This window comes from Triturus cristatus, chromosome 2_2 (assembly GCF_964204655.1).
Source record: "Triturus cristatus chromosome 2_2, aTriCri1.1, whole genome shotgun sequence".
Lineage (NCBI taxonomy): Eukaryota > Metazoa > Chordata > Amphibia > Caudata > Salamandridae > Triturus > Triturus cristatus.
Genome location: NC_140582.1, coordinates 242,592,927 through 242,612,668, shown reverse-complemented (window position 1 = coordinate 242,612,668; position 19,742 = coordinate 242,592,927).

The window sequence follows — 19,742 nt, the reverse complement described above, 5'->3', positions numbered from 1 at the left end:
TTGCTGTGCCTATAAAGCCTTACATGGGACGGGACCACAGTTTCTGAGAACCCAAATTAAATGGTACGTACCGGCTAGAAATCTGAAGTCAGTCCACTCAAAAACACTGCAAGTTCCCAAAATCGAGCAGGTGAGGTGGGGAGGGAGAAGCTTTCTGCTTCGGATTGCCAAGGATTGGAATCTTTTACCCATCGCGATAAAATGTAGCCCCTCATTGTTGCGCTTCAGGAAGGCCTTAAAAACGTGGCTTTTTAGCGCCTAGACAAAGCACTCATGGCCAGATTTTCTTTCGCATCAGGCACAGCGCCAAGATGCCCATGGACAATTGCACGCTTTAGAAATATTAAATCAAATCAAATCAAGAGGGCCACCGTCCAAGGGAAGACGCCTGGCCAAAGGCACTCAATCCACTCCCAAAAGATCACAAACCTCTATCTCATTCCCACCAGCATACTATACTTAAAGCATATTCATATCTCCATATATAACTCGTATAGCTCTCATATCAGGCTGTATACTAGTACAGTACACAGTTTAATCGAGTATTACAGGTAGGGGTGGGTGTAATTTTTATCTCTGCAGGTGGAATTGATGTCAGCAAAACTAGTTTCTTTAGACTCGACTGGCACTGGAGATGGCAAATCATGATTAGGAATGTTTAAAAAGGGATATTTCGAAGCAGCAGTATTTAACTTGACCAGCGGTGGGGTCTATACGCTACTGTTATGAGAAACCATCTCCTTTAATTGTAAATGTATTTTGGTGGGTAACATGCCGGACTGAGAGCGCAAACCAGCCCTGCCAATTGAGTTGGATTGGCCCTGGGAGGTGGGAGGGGGTGCTGTTGGGAAACACTGCAGCTGCTTTTGCTGCAGGAGGCAGATATTGCTGCAAAACTGGCCCCCAGTAACAAAAACAGCCCCAACCACTCCAAAACTGGCCACCAATCTTCCAGCCCACCGGGAAAATGTCTGTTGCCCACTACGGCCAGTCGGCTCTGGTCACGGTAGGAAATGCACTGAGTTTGGTCATCATGGTGTCAGAAGTTGCTGTGTAATGGGGAAAGTGAAGGGACTGACGGAAGTCACAGACACATGTCAAATCCTTAACGTAACACTGAATCAATAAAGTTCCACTCTTTAAGGCCCGGGCTTCTTTTTACAAAACAACTAAACATAGCTAGGTGACCCCATTTTATGCATGACACTTTCAGCCAGTCATAGCTGTGTAAGCACCTTGCATTCTTGAATTTGTTGCCCTGCCTTAAGCATGTGCTTTAAGAGGAAGTAAACAGCGGGAGAGTCGCAAAGGGGGAGGGAGCCTGATTAAAGCTTTTAGCACCTCAATAACACTCTAGATCACCTAAAGTGGGGAGCGGAGGACTTTTAAATGGGAAACAATTAAAAAAAACAGATCGAACCTGGGAGGGGGTTTAAACAAATACAAAGTACTCCGACCGGGCCAGATCCGGAGTGTTTTCTGACCGAGCCGGAGTCCTGCAGTCCGACCGAGTGAGTACGATGCGGCCATATGCTGCCGGACTTGGTTCGGTCGGACTTCCATAGAAGTCAATGGGAGCCGGGCGTACGACACGCACATGGGCTCCCATTGACTGAATGGGTACGTCGCAGACAAGTGCGCCCCCTACATTGGGTACGCGTCGGTGCCATCCGCAACGTACATGCCTGTGTTGGGGACACCCATGGTTCTCCACCTGTGTCCGAGTCGTAGGGCTGCGGGTGACAGGGGGTCCGACATGGTCCACCACCCGGACGATTTGTGAGCCGGACACTCTGGCTCGCACAGGCTGTCCGACTCGTGCATCGTACTGGCTCGGTTGTGAATCGCATCCATTGCACGCCACGGTTAGCTTACGGTCGAGACGTACGGAGCGGTTCGGACCCGGAAACTACTCGGTCGGTGAATTTCATGTAGCTCGCATCGTACTTGCGTGCTCGTACAGCTGTACGAGTCTGCCGAAAACACGCGTATGGCTCATAGTTTTTCCGGCTGGATTGCGTTCGGTGTCCTTCCGACCCAGATCGGAATCGGCCCCTTAGCAGTGAGATATGCAGTCTCGCTAGTCTCACACATGCATGCTGTGATACAATTGTTAGCAGCTTTAGTGGCCTCATTGACAGTGCATTGGAGATAAAGCAGCAGCGGCTCCTCCGCTATGGCAGAGGAGCATCGCCCCACAAAAGCGGTAGGAAAGGAAAAATAAAACGACAATTACCACTTGTTTTATTTTTCCTTTCCTGCTGACTGCTGAGTCTTGGTGGCGGGTCCTGGGAGTGACAGACACTGAGGGGAGTGGTAGTGCACTCCCGTCACTGTGCATGACAGTTTGGCCGGCCGTCTCAGGCCGGCCAAACCAACATGCGCAGTGAAAGCTCTCTCCAACCCAGCAACGCAGCTGTATTGGAGAGAGCGGGCAGACTCACAGTGTGGCCTGGAGTGCAAATCAAGGGCACTCAGGTCAATCCTGAAGCTGATCTTATGCATGAGAGCAGCTTCAGGTTTGGCTGCAGGGCATGCTGGGAGCTCGTGCCTTCCTGCAGTGAAGAGGAGCAAGGGAGCGCGACGGGGATTGCTAAAGATAAGAGAGCGCATCTGGGACAGCTGCAGGCAAGTTTAAAAAACAAAAAAAAATCACCAGCCACCCTTATACCCCTCCACACCCCTTACCTACCCAAGCCTGCCGCTTGGCAAGCACACAAACCGCTACTGAGACAAAGGGATTTGAAAAATACTTTTAACAACTCACCAATACTCTTGGTTGAAACCACTCAACGTCCGCACATAAGGGCACGACGCCTTGCTAAATGTAGCAACAACAGTAAGTTTGACAGCATATTTCGGACTACACCTCTTTAATAGATTAGTCCCCCAGGGTTCTTATTCTCTTGTATATGTTCAAATATTTCTCCAACTCAATCATTGATGTTTAACTACCCACCGTCGTTGCGTTTTTAGAAGTGAACATGCTACAAACTAAAAGTGCAAAACTTGCATACATGACTGTTCACATTCCAGTTAGTGATAGATTCCGATTAAGGGGCGGGACAGCCCCAGTCTTCAAGCTTCCCTCAATCCTTTGGATTTGTTAGACTACAGTAAACTTGATCCATATTATGATGCTTACTTTGAGGCAGTCCTGCATTTTTAGACAAGAGAATTAAACATGAAATGACTCACATGACTGTTTTTTAAAAGGGGCAGTGAAAATACAAGTCCCAGCATGCTTACTGTTATTGGCTGAAACATCCCTGACTGATTGAAGGTCACACTCTTGACTTTGCAGCCTCACAAGAAGAGTCTGCACTTTGTCTGTTGTTCAAGAACCTGTTGGTGGGTACAGGATTAGCTGCTGCTGTGGAATGGTAAGAGGCGGCTTATTGCGGGTGTACGGTGGTTCTGTTGTAATCACAGCTACTATATGCTGTGCTTCATACCAGTAACGTTGCCTCTGCTCCCAGGAATGCCACAAGTCAGCACGTGAGGTGTCATTGGGCCCATCCATTGCTTCCTACTGTACTAACTCTGGTGTTCATGGCTCTAAAGATGTTAGTTACAACGTACTCTGTATATCCTCTGTGTCAAGCAGGGCAGCAGTGATGCTGACCAGATCTGAGGTCTTTCACAGATAGAGGCAGATGTCCTAGCTTCCGAGCATGCTCTGGTGAAGTGGAAGGTGTCCTTCTACAGATATGGGTGTGCCGGGTAAACGTGGTGAAAGTGAAACACAGCATGTCAACAAATGGGTTGAACTCCAAGGAATCTCACTGAGATTTTATGTGACTCCACAGGATTCCGTGGTGTAAAACTCCACGAGTTCCGCCCACTTCAGATTACAGGAAATAAGCCCATAAAATGCATGCAGGTGGTGGCAGCCAAACCGCCAAGTTCACCTCAGTGAATGAATGAGTTTCACCTCTCCTACATTTTCAAGGTACTTGCACATTATCAAAGCAGGGTCAAGGCAGTCCCGCACCTGGGCTGTTGATGCGGGATCCAGGGTCACTCATCTGCTGTAACAAGGATTCCCTTGTGTTGGGTACAATGTCCATATCCATGAGGGTACCATCAGGATATACCGCCATCTGTCCAAACCTTCGAGGGCTTTCAAAGCTGGTGGATCACAAGTTCCAACTGAGTAAGCAGGTAGACTGTTGCACCACGCTCTGTGTTGTCCGCTTCCTACTCATGTTGCTCCAGTGTAGGGCATTATTCAGCGTGCACACCCCATTATTCGTCTCCTCAGGCATAGGAAAAAACAGAGGCTTCCCCCCATGCAGGACTCGGAGCTAGGCACTGTACATCAAGCTCTATTTCAAGTTCTGGTCTCGCAGTCTTTTCTGGACTAATAGTTCTTGCGGAGGTCCTGCACTTTTTTAGGATAATCGGGTAAAATTGAGATGTTCCTACCTTCAAACTGGGGCTGTCCCCGCACCCAGACATGCTACAGGATAGTGTTGCCGCCCTGAAATTAAACAAGCATGCAATTGTTGCCATGGGGGGAGCCCCCAGTTGTGGTGGCGGAGTAATCCAGTCTTCCAGGAAGAGTTCAGAAGATCGCCCCTCTGCTCTCCAATAAATCAAAGCCTGGTCCGGCATGATACGCCCTCTGAGTCCTCAGGCTATACCTCCAGGTCCTCTATTATCTGTCACAGCTTAGAGAATGTCTTTTTTAGCACTCTCATCTCCTGCTGTAGTTCCATATTGTGCTCCTCCTCCAGGGTGACACTCTCTAGCACCTACCGAAGATCTGCCGTTATGAGATTGACCTCTATGGCCACTGAGTCCTTTTTTATCACCTCTTACTCCTGGGAGTCCTTGATTTCGACCAAGAGTTCTGCGAAAGTGGGGGCCGGGACATTGATCACTACCGCTATGCTCTGGGGCCATCGGCCGCCTACCCTGGGTTCAATGCATGTATATAATTTACAAATGTATTAGACTGTGCCAGCTTTACATTGTTCTCCTTCCCTATTGTTATACTGGAGTTCTAAGCTGTGTGGCAGGAAAGTGACCCCCACAACAGTTCAGTAGCTTTTCATCCCAGGGGCAGGTCACACAGTGCATTTCGCCAATAGACCTCCATTGGAGGTCCCCGTCGGCATCTGCAGCATAACCATCGGAGACCCCCAGAACAAAGCTGTGAAAGTCTCTGCCCCCATGAGCTCAAACAGAGTCCAATCACACAGACCAGGGCCTCCAAACCGCTATTCTACCCCAGCGTGTAAGTTGGTTGGGGCCTATTGACTGCGATCATGCCTCACTCCAAATCCGCCTCCGCATAGGGGCCTCTAGGCATTCACCTTCACAAGGCAGGCCTGTGGTCCCTCCTCCAGGTAGGCCTTGTCTGTGGGAGTCAGATCTCAGCCCTACAACATCTGGGATCCGATCGGACCAAGCAATCACTCACCACCCCTATCTCACCTCCGCATGGGGGCCACTGGGTATTTGGTTTCACAAGACAGGCCTGTGGTCCCTCCCCTAGGCAGGCCTCTTCAGTAGGGGTTGGGTCTCAGTCCCACATTGCAAATTCCACGATCGGACCAAGAGCTACCCCAGAAAGCATGGACCCCGGGTGCTGCCTGCTTTGCAATGGCCATCTTTATCCCAGCCACGTCTCACTGCCTTCATCCCTGGGGCTTCCTCCCATCTCCACTCAATTCAAGGTCTCCTTGCAGGCCACGTCGATGGCCTCAGGTCTCACCACGTGGGCCAGAAGCTGCCTCCAGCTCTCAGCCACTGCTGCACTGCGTTTCACCTCTGCAGTTGTGTCAGATCTAGATCGCTGCTCTCTTCTTCCCTCCTCATCCAGCAGTGGGTCTCTTCTTGGCCTGAGACCCCGCTGCATGCTGTGCCACAAGCCTGGCAGGCCGCCGCAACGAATGGCTCCTCATGGTCAGCTCAAGTGTTGTCAGCCATCCTAGAATACCTGGCCTAACTGCCACACCCTGCTTCGACCCTGTGAGCACTAGACAACGGTCCAATTTCAGGGGGGGTCAAACCGGCGGCAGTCCAGATGGGAAGACTAATAGTCTGCATCAGCAAGGGGCTCAGTTTGTGCAAGATTATAGCATGATTTTGATTCTGCCAGCGTGAGCTCCGGAAGGATAGTCTACTCTGCCATCAGGCTTGCCCATGCCCCATGAATTCACATGTTTGCCTGGATCACTGGAGGAAAAAAAAAAAAAAACACTCTGACTACACAGAAAAACCAAAGGGCCGGATTTATCATATTGTTGTGTTGCACCTGCATCACGCAAGGTAATGCAAGTGCAAAGCAACCCTAAAGCCTGATTTACCAAGCAACGCAAGGCCACCTTATGTAGTCCTGTGGTGCTTGGTAAATATGGAGTAACACAAGGCATCACAAATCACTGCCTTATGTTATTCTGTGCTAGGGAGGTGTTCCATGGGTGGAGAGTGGGTGTTCCTACACATTCACCTATGGATTTTAGCTCATTCCCAGATTTACCATGAGTGGTAGACCTGGAATGCGTCAAAATGCTATGCCTTCCCAGGGGACAGCACACTTAGAAAGAGGGAAAAAGCCTAAGAGGATTGCTTTTATCCAGTTGGTGCCTCTTCCTGCACACAGTCAACCCTACAACGCAGGCACCCTTGCACGATAGTGCAAGGGTGCCTGTTTTGGCACAAGGCAGCACCAGTTCAAGGAGAGGATGGGAATGCTCCATATAATGTTAAATATCGGTCATTCCTGCCCTCTCCCTTTCACGCATCGCTGCAAGGTGTCTTGCTGCATTGTATGAAAGGTTGATAAATTTGGGCCGAATAGTATGGGATCACAGTCTCAGGAGCCCTGAAGGAAACTTTCCATCTAACAGTTGCTTTTGAAAATTATTTATTTTTCCCTGTGTGCAAGTAGAACAGATTTATATATAGCTCAACCTAATAGCTGAAATAGACAGTAATCTTGGCAAACCACTTTGGCCATTTTGAAAATTTACATTTAAAATTGGTATGCAGCAGTAGGCATTTATTGCAGACAAATGTTGAGCACACATTTGAAAGCTATGGTCTCAAATTATGGGGTGGTAAACACATTAGAGCAACCTCACTGTTTCTAACATCAATAAAGTGAGTAATTGGCATAGGCATTCAAATATGTTTTAAGGTTTAAATGCACAGTCGAAGGGGGCTTTGTGCAAAGAGGCACAGCTCTCACCTGAGCTAAGGCAGAATAATGAAATATGCGTCACACTTTTGTTCTTGGGGTGACAAGTACTTCAGCCAATCACTATGGCAGCCATTATGCTGCATTGCAGTCCAATCATGTGTAGCCATACTGTGGCAAAGGGCCGAAGGCAGGCTAAGTAGCAATTACAGCCCACTCCAAGTGTTTCAATGACAGTCATTACGCGTAGTCCTTACAGCAGGCTGCATGTACTTGGTTTTCAGCCATGGTTATGCTTATGGAGAGGGACAACATCTTGAGGTTTGATAAAAAGAATCATTGGTGAAAATCCAGGAAAATAGTTTCTAGGGCACAAAAGGACAAATGAGGTATTTACAGCAATATCATGCTACAATTCCGTTATTCAACTAAAATGACGCTAGAACATGGACTGTCCACAGACTGTACAATGTGGGTAATAACGTTGTCATATAAATTATGAAATGTAGTATAAAATTAATTAGTGCAAAAAAATAAGAAAATACATTAAAACTGTTTCAATGGTACAGTTTTATCGCCTCCTATGTTTAACAGAGGGGTGCATAAACAGCCCTGGAGAATTGAAAGGATCTAAGAAAGGAAAGAAAGAGAAACAATGACACTTTTACACAGTGCATACGTCATGTGGTTGGAATGATGAGACAGGTTTGATCGTATTTACATTGAAGATGGTTAGAAGTAGACACAAATAATTGTAGTACTTCTCTTTAACCAAATATAGTTCTTGCATTTTTTTTTATTCTGTTATGTCTAATTGCTGTCAGGTTGCAAACATCACCCCGTTTTCAGAAAGTTGTGTTTGATTGTACTGTTCACATTAAGGTGTGGGGCAATATTTGCACTATAGATGCTACTGTGCAGCTTGAGTGCTGTCTCCGCAGGTAATAGATATTTAATGGATGCTACTGCACTACGCAATGGCTAATAAGAGTTATAATTTCTCATTCATTTCTTTCATGACTGGAACATTTTCATCTTCCACAACTGCTGTCTTTTCAGTGCTGACTTACATTGGTATGTTATTACAAATCATGGCCATACACAATAATTGACAATCTTAATAAAAGGCTGGGGAGCCCTTTGAAAATACCAAAAGCTAAAGAAAGTGCAGTGCTCTAGTAGGAATCAATGAGTCATGGAGAAACCTGGAATAGCTGGAGCATGGGTCAGTGCACCCATTACTGTAACAGACCCAAAGGTCACCAACTTTGATTTAGCTATAACTTTGCTTATACTCTCTACTCTTCAATAGATTTCTGGATCATGGAGAACACGCCATGTGGTTTAAGCCGTTTTTTTCTGAGGTGAAGATTCCCAAGTGTGGAATACCTCTGGGCTCGGCCCTGAGCCCAACACTTTTTAATATGTACAAGACTTTGCTGGCATACCTAATTGAACCAATCAAGTGGTTTCCTATGCAGATGACATCCAGCTTCTGCTGACTTATGACAACAATGCGTCGAAATACAAGTCATAATTTGCAGCCTGCGTGGTAGCAGTGAGGGGATGGCTTAAGGCCAACTCTGTACAAAGTAACCTGGAGAAAAATTAGATTCTGTTGTTTGGTGCCAACCCCTTGCCCAGATGGTCAGGGGCCTGACCAACTAGTTGCACTTTACTCCCCCTCCCACCTCGGAGATGGCCAAGAATTTAGGAAAGAAAGGATTTTGGATGAAAAAAAAACCCAAAAAACAATAAAAATATTTATCAATGTGACTTAGAAGGTCAACGTATCCCTATTAGGCGAAGGTTTCTAAACCTTTCGGGGCAGATTTACAAGGAACTGGCGCATCTTCAAAGATGCGTCAGTTTCCTTGCGCCACCGGCAAATGTCCTTGCAGCGCCATGGATGTGCTGTATTTACAATACAGTGCTCCATGGCGCATGGATTAACAGATGCGTCAGAAATTCTGACGCATCTTTTGGCCCAAAAGTCACGCATTGCTGGAGTTGTGTCACAAGCATGAAGTAACTCCAGAAATGTATTTTGAGGCCTATACTTACTGTACTGCGTCACTCCTTATGCCTGCTTCAAGCAGGTGTTAGGTTTTGACGCAGTGGCGTCCTAAAAGTGACGCAGTGAAATCTTGTAGATTTCACTGCGCCACTTTTACGAGTCCTTCCTGTGTGGGAACGCCCACCCAGCATACATTATACCTGATGCAGGTATAATGTGACGCAGGGCTTAACAACGTGATGCATCTCCTTAGATGCGTCACGTTGTAAATAGGCTGAATTGTTTGGGCGGCTGTTGCGTCAAAAAAAGTGACGCAATGGCGGCGCAAGGAGGCGCAAAGGGCTTGTGAAATGAAATGAAATGAAAGTAGTTCTTGTATAGCGCATGGCTACCCGGGAGCATCCCAGCGCTGCGGAGTGTGGCTAGAGGGAGGATGCGGTTATGGGAATAGCCAGGTTTTCAAATGCTTGCGAAAGGTAAGGTGATTAGGTTCCTTCCGGATGGATAGAGGGAGGGCATTCCAGAGCTTTGATGCATTGTATGAGAAAAGGCGTTCGCCTGCCCGTGTCTTTTTGATTCTGGGTGTGTCGGTCAGGAAGAGATCGTCAGAACGCAGATTTCTGGTGGCTTTATATGGTTTGATCAGGTTCTTGATGATCGGGGGGCCCTTGCCCTGCATATTTTTGTGCGTAATACATAGGGCTTTAAAGTGTATTCTCTCCTGTACTGGGAGCCAGTGGAGTGTTTTTAAGGTGGGTTTGGCTGAGCAGCGTTTGCTTGTGTTAGTGAGAAGTCTTGCTGCCGAGTTCTGAACCATTTGGAGCCTGGCGACGACCGATATGGGGGGCGCCTAAATACAGGGCATTACCGTAATCCAGCCGGGAGAGAACAAGCGACTGTATCAGAGCTTTTTTGAGTGGTCGGGTAGGAGGGGCAGTATTTTACGTGTGGTTCGAAGGAGACCATAGCAAGTGGCAGCGGTTTTTCTGGCTTGGGTTCTGAAGGTAAGCTCGTGATCGAGCCAGATGCCCAGGCTTTTTATTTCTTTTTTTGCCGTAGGGGCTGGTCCCATGCAAGTAGGCCATAGCAAGTTAGGGTTAAAGGATGGTTGGTTCCCGAGCAGCATGAGCTCCGTCTTTTCGCCGTTGAGTTTGAGGTGTGATGCACTCATCCAACTATCTACTTCTTTGAGGCAGGTGCAAAGATTCGCCGAGGAGTGTTCTGACGGGTTAAGTGCTACAATTAGTTGTGTGTCATCTGCGTAAGTAACTATTTTGACTCCAAAGGGGGTTACTATCTCCGCCAGAGGGGACATGTATATATTAAGGAGTGTGGGGCTTAGGGACGAGCCCTGGGGAACACCGCAGTGAAGCGGCACTGATTGGGATCGTGTGTTGCTTTCGAACACTTGGAAGGTTCTTTCTTCCAGGAAAGATTTCAGCCATGCTAGGGCCGTGCCTCTCACTCCTCCTTTTTCGAGACGGTGCACCAGCGTTTGGTGATTCACCGTGTCGAAGGATGCACTTAGGTCCAGGAGGATGATGGCTGAAGATCCTCCGGAGTCTAAGATCTTTCTGGACTCCTCCACTACCGCTATGAGTGCGGTATCTGTGCCCTGGCCAGGGCGGAAGCCAGTTTGAGAGGAGTGGAGTCTTCTGAAGGATTCGAGATGAGTGGAGAGCAGTTGATTGACATATTTCTCTGCCACCTTGCTGACTCCTGGGAGTAGGGAGATGGGGCGGAAGTTGACCATCTCTGTGGGGTCAAGATGGGTTTTTTTTAGTAGTGCTTTTACCATAGCTTTTTTCCAGTCTTGTGGGACCAGGCCCTGTGATAGAGAGGCATTAATTAGTTTAGTGAAGGGGAGGGTGATGGTGGGTGTTACTAACTTCAGGATATTAAGTGGAGCGGCGTCGAGCGGGGAACCGCTCTTTATTGAATCTAGGATAGGGGGAAGGAGATCTACTGTGAGTGGTTTGAATGATTCCAGGTGATGGGAGACATCCTGAGGAATTGATATGAGGGGTTCGCATTGAGGTTCGTTGTTGTTGAGTGGAAGATATTTAAGAATGTTTTGAATTTTGGTGTGGAAGAATTCTGCTAATTCCTCGCAACGCTGGCCCGATGGGTCGGGGGGTGGAGGAGGATCGGGGACTTTCAGGAGTTTTTTTACGATTTGGAAGGTTTCTCTAGAGGAGTTGGATGAGGAGAGGATTTTTTCCTCATAGTATGCAGCTTGGGTCGCTTTTATTGCCGTTTTATAGGAGGCGATAGAGGACCTATATATGTTTTTTTTTTCGCAGGCAAAGTCTTTCATCCAAGCTCTTTCAAGCTTTTTGCAGTGTTGTTTTAACTTTCGAAGTTCTGGGGTGAACCAGGGGAGTTTGTTCGGTCCAGTTTTCTTTTGTGTATCTTTTTTTGGTAGTACTAGGTCTAACGTGTTCTCGATCCATGAGAAGAATTTTTGATTTGCGGCTGAGGGGTTGGGGTCATGTCCGGGTTCAGATGCTTCAAGTTCACGCGTCCAGTCTTCTATATTTAATTTTGGCCAAGGACGAGCTTGGATGCGAGGTAATGGTTGATGTGAGCTTGTGATAAGTGGGTGCCAGAGGAACGGAACTAGAAAATGGTCTGACCAGGGGAGGGGGGTGGGAGCCCTGCATTCTAACTGAGTTATGTTGGAAAAAATTGGGTCGAGGAGGTGGCCTTTGATGTGTGTTGCTTGCTGAGTCTTCAGATGCAGCTGGTAGGCTGCTAGGTCTTGTGTGAGGTCATTAGCTGCAGTGGCTGACGGGTTCTCAAAATGGAGATTAAAATTTCCGAGGAGGTTACAATTAGGTGAGGTGCTAGCAAGGGAGAAGACAGATTCTATTAGGGACGTGTGGAATAGGCCTTGTGCTCCGGGGGGGCGATATATGAGGATGCCGGAAAAAGAAAGTGAGGGAGTGAATTCAATAATGAAGTGGGCATTTTCACAGTCTAGGAGGGGGCTGTCCAGGAAACGGCAGAGTAAGTGATCTTTAAAGATGATTGCAATCCCTAGTTCTGTCTAGGCGCTGGATCAGGTATCCCGGGGGTAGAGCCTGCACGGTATAAGGGTCTGAGCTTGAGGTTAGCCATGTTTCCATGAGGAACAGGACATCGAAAACTGAGTCATGTAATAGCAAAGTTATGTCTGTGGTGTATTTTGGTAGGGAACGGCAGTTAAGTAGTGCCATTTTGAAAGGGTTCCTTGCTGAGTGGGGGGTTGTACTCTCTGGGAGTTCGAAAGGGCAGTGGGCGCATTTGTGGTGTAATTTTTCGAGTGTGATGGAGTGGGAGCATGAAGGCTTGGGGGTGTTTGATAAGTGGAGTAGATGTTCCCTAGAGTATCGGAGGAGGGGGGGGATGGGGGCATTGGGACTGGCCCCAGGGCCCGGTCTGGTGCGGACGGGCGCAGCCGGGCGCGCCGGCGGCGCGCCCGCTGCATGCGTCTGCTGCGCGCGTCCGCTGCGCGTCGAGGCGTGCATGGGTTTTTAAGCGAGTGGTATCACAGCTAGACCGCTAAACTTCACGGTGCCAATTTGCAGCACTTCCGGTCCGAGTATCCTTCCCTCCACTCAACCGGAACAATCTGTGGTGGACCGGGGAAGACGCTGACCTCTGCTGTTGTGCAAGTGAGGGTGGGGGCAGGGTAAGTGCTTTTTTAAAATTGACTTCAACAAATATGCGGCGACAATTTAAAATACGTAAAGTTTCATTTTATGCAAGTGTAAGCACGTTCAGACTGTGAGCATCGCAAGATTTTCCACAGGAATTATAAGTAACAGGACAATGATTAAGTAACAGAGTTGGGAGCCCTTTACCAGGCGCTCCGTTCGCTACAAGGTTACCGTCTAGAGTCCTCTAGCGCGTCCGATGCGCGTCGAGGCGTGCATGGGTTTTTAAGCGAGTGGTATGGCAGCTAGATCGCTAAACTTCACGGTGCCAATTTGCAGCACTTCCGGTCCGAGTATCCTTCCATCCACTCAACCGGAACAATCTGTGGTGGACCGGGGAAGACGCTGACCTGTGCTGTTGTGCAAGTGAGGGTGGGGGCAGGGTAAGTGCTTTTTTAAAATTGACTTCAACAAATATGCGGCGACAATTTAAAATACGTAAAGTTTCATTTTATGCAAGTGTAAGCACGTTCAGACTGTGAGCATCGCAAGATTTTCCACAGGAATTATAAGTAACAGGACAATGATTAAGTAACAGAGTTGGAAGCCCTTTACCAGGTGCTCCGTTCGCTACAAGGTTACCGTCTAGAGTCCCCTAGCGCGTCCGCTGCGCGTCGAGGCGTGCATGGGTTTTTAAGCGAGTGTTATGGCAGCTAGACCGCTAAACTTCACGGTGCCAATTTGCAGCACTTCCGGTCCGCGTATCCTTCTCTCCACTCAACCGGAACAATCCGTGGTGGACCGGGGAAGACGCTGACCTGTGCTGTTGTGCAAGTGAGGGTGGGGGCAGGGTAAGTGCTTTTTTAAAATTGACTTCAACAAATATGCGGCGACAATTTAAAATACACAAAGTTTCATTTTATGCAAATGTAAGCACGTTCAGACTGTGAGCATCGCAAGATTTTCCACAGGAATTATAAGTAACAGGACAATGATTAAGTAACAGAGTTGGGAGCCCTTTACCAGGCGCTCCGTTCGCTAAAAGGTTACCGTCTAGAGTCCTCTAGCGCGTCCGCTTGTAAATCTGCCCCTTCACGTTTAAGATGCCTGCTCTTCCTACGCGCGCGCATGCACCCATAAACGCACGAACGTGAACGCGTTCATAGTATGTAGCGCTATTTTGGGCCTCATCTGCTTCGTATTTTTTTCCCACAGCAGCAAAACTTTCTTGGTAAATAATTGAGCAATACGGCTGTGAGACCGAGAGGCCCTCCATAATGTGATGGGTGCCTGAGGCAGAAGTGAGAGAATCTTCAAATACTCTGATCAAAAATGTGTTCCTGCTTTAGTGGGGAAAAATTGCTGAGCTGATTTATTGATACACTTTTGCAAGTCATCCTAAACCGCTGAATCCGAGTATAGTGTATATCAGCCCAGAGCGTTTAGAGAATAAAATCAATAAATCAGTTTATATATTTACATTTATTTTCTTCATGATTTGCTAACGCTCACCAATCTTTTTGAAAAGCTTTTTGTATATGTTATTCAGATAGGTGGTGGCATATTTATTTAGTTTTACAACCAGGGGACATTCAATTAGTAAACTGACTTGCCAACTCATAAACTCAGCAGTGCATTTCATTTAAAACAACCCAGGAGTTATTTCAGATTAAACTTTGGTCGAATTTGCGAGAACCTTGGAGCATAACATGTGCCTGACAAGTTTGGCTTAAGCTTCCTTTAACAAATATTGGGGCATATTATCAAGCCAGGCGATACAATTATCGCCGCTTAAGCGGCAGAAAACTGCCGCTAAAACGCCGATAATGGGCTTGATAATATGCTCTATGGAATTCCAATTGAAGCTCAGGTTAGATGTCCTTCACACGATAATTTTATTGCCTGGCTTGATAATATGCCCCTTGGACAGTAGCTCTCATTACTGGTCGAAGTAGGCTTACACTTAAAGGTGTCCCTTCCTGCACATAAACAATCACTAATTGCGATCTGCAACTTCTATGTGTGCTGCAGCACACATAGAAGTTGAAACTCGTCATTATTTAATGATTGTTTATGCGCAGGAAGGGACACCTTCCTGCACATGAACAATCACTAATGGCGATTTGCTCTTTCTATGTGCTGCAAAATGCAGCACACATAGAAACAGCAAAAATGAGGAGAAATTCATAATTTCTTCTCTTTGCACCAGTATAAGACCAAGTTTTCCATGGCCTTACTTTTGGCGCTGCCCCATTTACACCAGCTTTGAAAACAGGGGGCAGCGTCAAAAAGCAATGGGTGTTGCGGCTGAACATCTAATGCAACACCCATTACCCGCCCCTTTCACACTAAGTGGTGCATCAATGGGGGCATTATTTACAAAGTGACATTAAGCCACATGTAACGCTTCCTTATGTATAAGGCAAAGGGGTTATCGCTACCAGAACGTCAAACAAAAGTGACATTCTGGTGGCGATAACCCCTTCTGAATATGCCCCAGGGTTGTGGGACTTGTAAACACTTTTTTACAACACGTTTTAAGTATCTGTGTATGTATAAAAAAAGATGGTCAGATACCAAAAAAGATACAAATCAAAATGCACCATAAATGTTAATAGAATGCAAAATATAGTGACAAACCAGCCCCCTTGGATATCAGAACTGCACACCGTTAGCGATTCCTAGATGATTGCAAAGAAAAAACTCTTGAAAATTAGATCAATGAAAAATGCAATGGAGTTCATAAAACACGGTTATATGGTTTATACTGTGTTTGCAAACAGATAATCTGCAATCTCGCCACTGTCATGAAAAATTTACATATAATGGGCGAATGCAATATTTCCCACAGAAGAATTGTTACTTCGTGACAGGTTCGTAAACCTTGATGTTCGCGATCTTTATGATTGAAAACACAGAAAACGGACTGAAATGTAGGAAGCACACATGGAATCCATAAATCATTACCTCTAAATAAATGTAAAAAATCCTGGTGCACGGGGGGGCAGATTTACTAAGATTTTGCAACAAGGTTGCGTCTCCTTTGTGGTACATCCACAATGCAAACATTTTTTGGGTATTTACTAAGCCATGCAAAGCCATCTTGTGTGGCTTTGTGTGGTTTAGTAAACAAAAAGTAAGGCAACTTGGCACATAGTCCTGCCTTGCGTTACTTTGTGTTGGGAAGGCCTTCCATTGGTGGAGCATGGGCATTCCCATGCATTAACCCTTGGGTCTTGGCGCATTTACAGATTTACTAAAGCTAGTTAACCTGGGAATACATCAGTATGCCACGCCTCCTTGAACCAGGCATAATGAGGAGAAATATCTTTATTTCTCCGCGTTACTTTCTCTTTCTATGCATACTGCATTCCGCAGCACACATAGGGCCTCATGTAGGTAAATAAATTTTACCGTTTCTTAAATACCGAGCCGTACCGAATCGGTAAATTAGAATCGGTAAGTTATATGTAGGTAAAAATTCGGTAACATTTACCGATTCGGTAACATTCGGTAATCACGAATCGGAATTCACCGAATCGGTAAATACCGAGGTGGTATTTACCGAATCGGAAAATACCGAGGTGGTATTTACCGAATCGGAAAATACCGAATCGGTATGTACGGAATCGGTAAATAAAATCACATGACTTGACGAAACAGCTAATCCTGTGCAACCACAGCCCACCCAACCAGGAAGTGGCCACACCCAGGCAGGTGTACATAATTAGCCGACCCTGGAGAGGCTTGGAGTGCAGAGGAGAGGCAGGGAGCCGGTGCCTGTGCGAGCGGGAAAACGAACATCATGTCCAGCCAGAGAACACAGAGAGACGGAGGGGAAAGGAGGAGGAAGCTGAAATTTAGCCCCAAGGAACTCCAGGTGCTGGTGGAGGAGGTGGTGAAGCAGCACCAGAAGCTGTTTGGAAGGCAATCCCTGCAAGTGCCTGAGGCTGAAAAGCGCAACATATGGCTGGCCATCCAGGCCCATGTGAATGCTGTGGGAGTGACCCACAGGGACATAGAGGTCCTAAAGAAGCGCTGGTATGACCTGAGGATTGTAACCAAGAGGAAGATGGGCGACATCCAGAAGGAGGCCAGCCAGACTGGAGGTGGAACCAACAGGGCACCTGCCCTCACCGAACTGGAGGAGCTGGTGGGGGCCACAATCGAGCAAGAGAGCGTCGTGGGTCTTGGGGACGCCGACAGCTCTGCCAGAGCCGCCACACAACAAGGTAAGACGAAAGCACAGCAATGTAGCACCCCCTATCCCTATCCCACATCCCCCATTGTGAAACGAGAATCACACTGCAGTCCACACGTGTCAGTGCAGACAGGCAATGCATTCCGGGAGATGTAGTCAGGGAAACACCAACCATGACGTAAATGTTACAGGGCAACAAGGCATGTCACGCACTCGAGGCACAAGGAGACAGAGGACATTTTGGAATGTGAAATTATTTATTGTGACGCTTTCAATGCAGCCCTTCGGGGACACTGAGCCAATGTTGTATTTCTGTCCACAGATGTGACATCATGCAGGACAGGGCATGCTGCAGGAGAGACGGCACACCGGCCACAAATATCACCTCTAGCCAGCACAAGTTCAGACCAGGGAGCAGGCCCACTGGCAGCCGCACCACCAACACAGGCAGCCTCGCCGCAGCCAGAGCCAGCATCACCTCACCCAGAGCCAGCATCACCTCACCCAGAGCCAGCATCACCTCACCCAGAGCCAGCATCGCCACTCATGTTTGAATCACCGGCCACATCTCCGCTTGCAGGTGTGGGAATGAGGAGGCGTCCAGCAGCCAGGCTACGAGCCTTAGACACCTCGTCAGACGACAGCATGGGCCCTGAAGAACTCACCAGGCCCCAGGAAGGGAGCCATGCCACTGTGCCCCACACCTCACAGGCAGCACAGACGGGAGCAAGAGGGCGCCGCAGGTCGCGTGTCCAGAGTCCACCAGCACCCATTGACGGCCATGGTGTCTTCTTGGGTCTCGAGGGCCAAATGTTGAAACAACAGCGCCTGCAAACAAAGGCAGTCATGACAGTCCAGAGGCACATGCGGGTGATGAAAACTACATTAGTCAACATGGATAATAACATCAGCGGCATGGCTGCGGGCATTCGGGACATGTCCCAGTCAATCCAGCAGTTGTGCAGCAAATTAGATGCTGACATCGAGGCACGGCGCCGGGAACGGCAGAGAAGGGACACTACCAACAGGGCACTCAACCGTCTGGCAACTGCGACTTCTCTACTGTGCCGGCGCTCTGTGACGATGCAGGAGGGCCTAACACACTGCTGCAGCGACCTGTCTCGGGGGATGGTGCAGGTGACAAGTGCACTAGGGGTGCTATTTACTAGTCAGGCGTCGACAACTGCTGCAGGGGATGCTGCGGAGAGCATCGACACCAGCAGCAGGAGCAGCATCACACCCCCCGTCCCAGAAGGACGCAGGAGCAGCAGGCGGCTTGGGGTTGGCTCTAGTGAGGATGCACAGGCCGTGCCATCCACCACTGCAGCGCGTATGCGCAAACATTGATGTGTCCCTGCTTAGCCACTTCCCAATGGGTGACGTAACCCTGGACATACTCCTTGTATAGATGGTATATTGCCAGATTGGCTTGTTCATGTGTTCATGGCGTGGTGCCACATTAAAACTACGTCATGACTAATCACAACTGGCTGTGTCCCCTTACTTACTCAGAAATAGTTGCATGTGATCTCTGTCCGTCTCTCTCTCCCATCGATTGCAGTTGGCACTCTAGCTGCGTTGCCCTGTGGCTGGCCTGACTCATCCTCGTTGTCCTCAAAATATGTTAGTTCCACATCTGTACCTTTTTTCGTGGCAAGGTTGTGCAGCATTGCACAAGTGGCAATAATCTTGCAGCAGGTGATGGGTGTGTACTGGCGTGCGCCTCCGCTCTTGTGGAGGCAGCGGAACCTGCTCTTCAGTAGTCCAAACGTGCGCTCCACCACATTGCGTGTTGTTTTGTGTGCCACGTTGTATCGTCTCTCACTCTGGGTTGCTGGGTGTAGGTAGGGAGTGAGGATGAATGACCGGCATGCATATGCACTGTCGCCTAGATGAGTTAAAGGGAAACATCAGTCACATGCCTCTTTACACTATGATTTGCAGGTTGCAAGGGGCGTCACTGTTACTCACCTAGCAGGTATCCCTCTCCAAATTCTCCGGCACTCAGTCGTGTGTAGATCCCACTATTCTGGAAGATGTACGAGTCGTGGGTGCTCCCAGGAAACTTTGCAACAATATCTGTGATGATGTTCCCTGCATCACAGATCACCTGCACATTGATGGAGTGGGTGGACTTCCTGTTCCTGTAGATGTGCTCTGTGTCAGCTGGTGGACAGATTGGGATGTGTGTACCATCAATACAGCCGATGACATGGGGGAACTGTGCCATGTGATAAAAGTCTGTTTTTGTTTTCTGCAGTGCAGCCTGTGTGTTGGGGAAGCTGATGTAGTGGTGCATTCTCTGCATCATGGCATCCAGGAACTTCCTGAAGAAACGTGACAGGCAACTCTGGGATACACCACCCACCGCAGCTATCACCACCTGATAACTGCCGGATGCCAGCAGATGTAGGCTGCAGAGCACCTGCACATGTGGGGGTATGGCGTGCGCCCTTCTTATTGGCTGGTCCAGGAGTGGGTGAAGGTCCCTGATTAAGTCCATGATGGTTTCGGGGTGTAGCCTGTACCTCTCATGTATCTCTGCATCAGTCAGGTGGAATAGTGTGATGCGCTGTCTGTAGATGCGTTCCTCCCGTCGCCAAACCCTCAGTCCTGCTGCCTGTAGACGTAGGCGCCTTGCAATGACATACATAGCGGCCATGTTGTCCACGCTGTCGCATTTTGGGATTGCTTATATGCACTGTTGATGGTTACCACCTGCTTTCAATCCGTGTT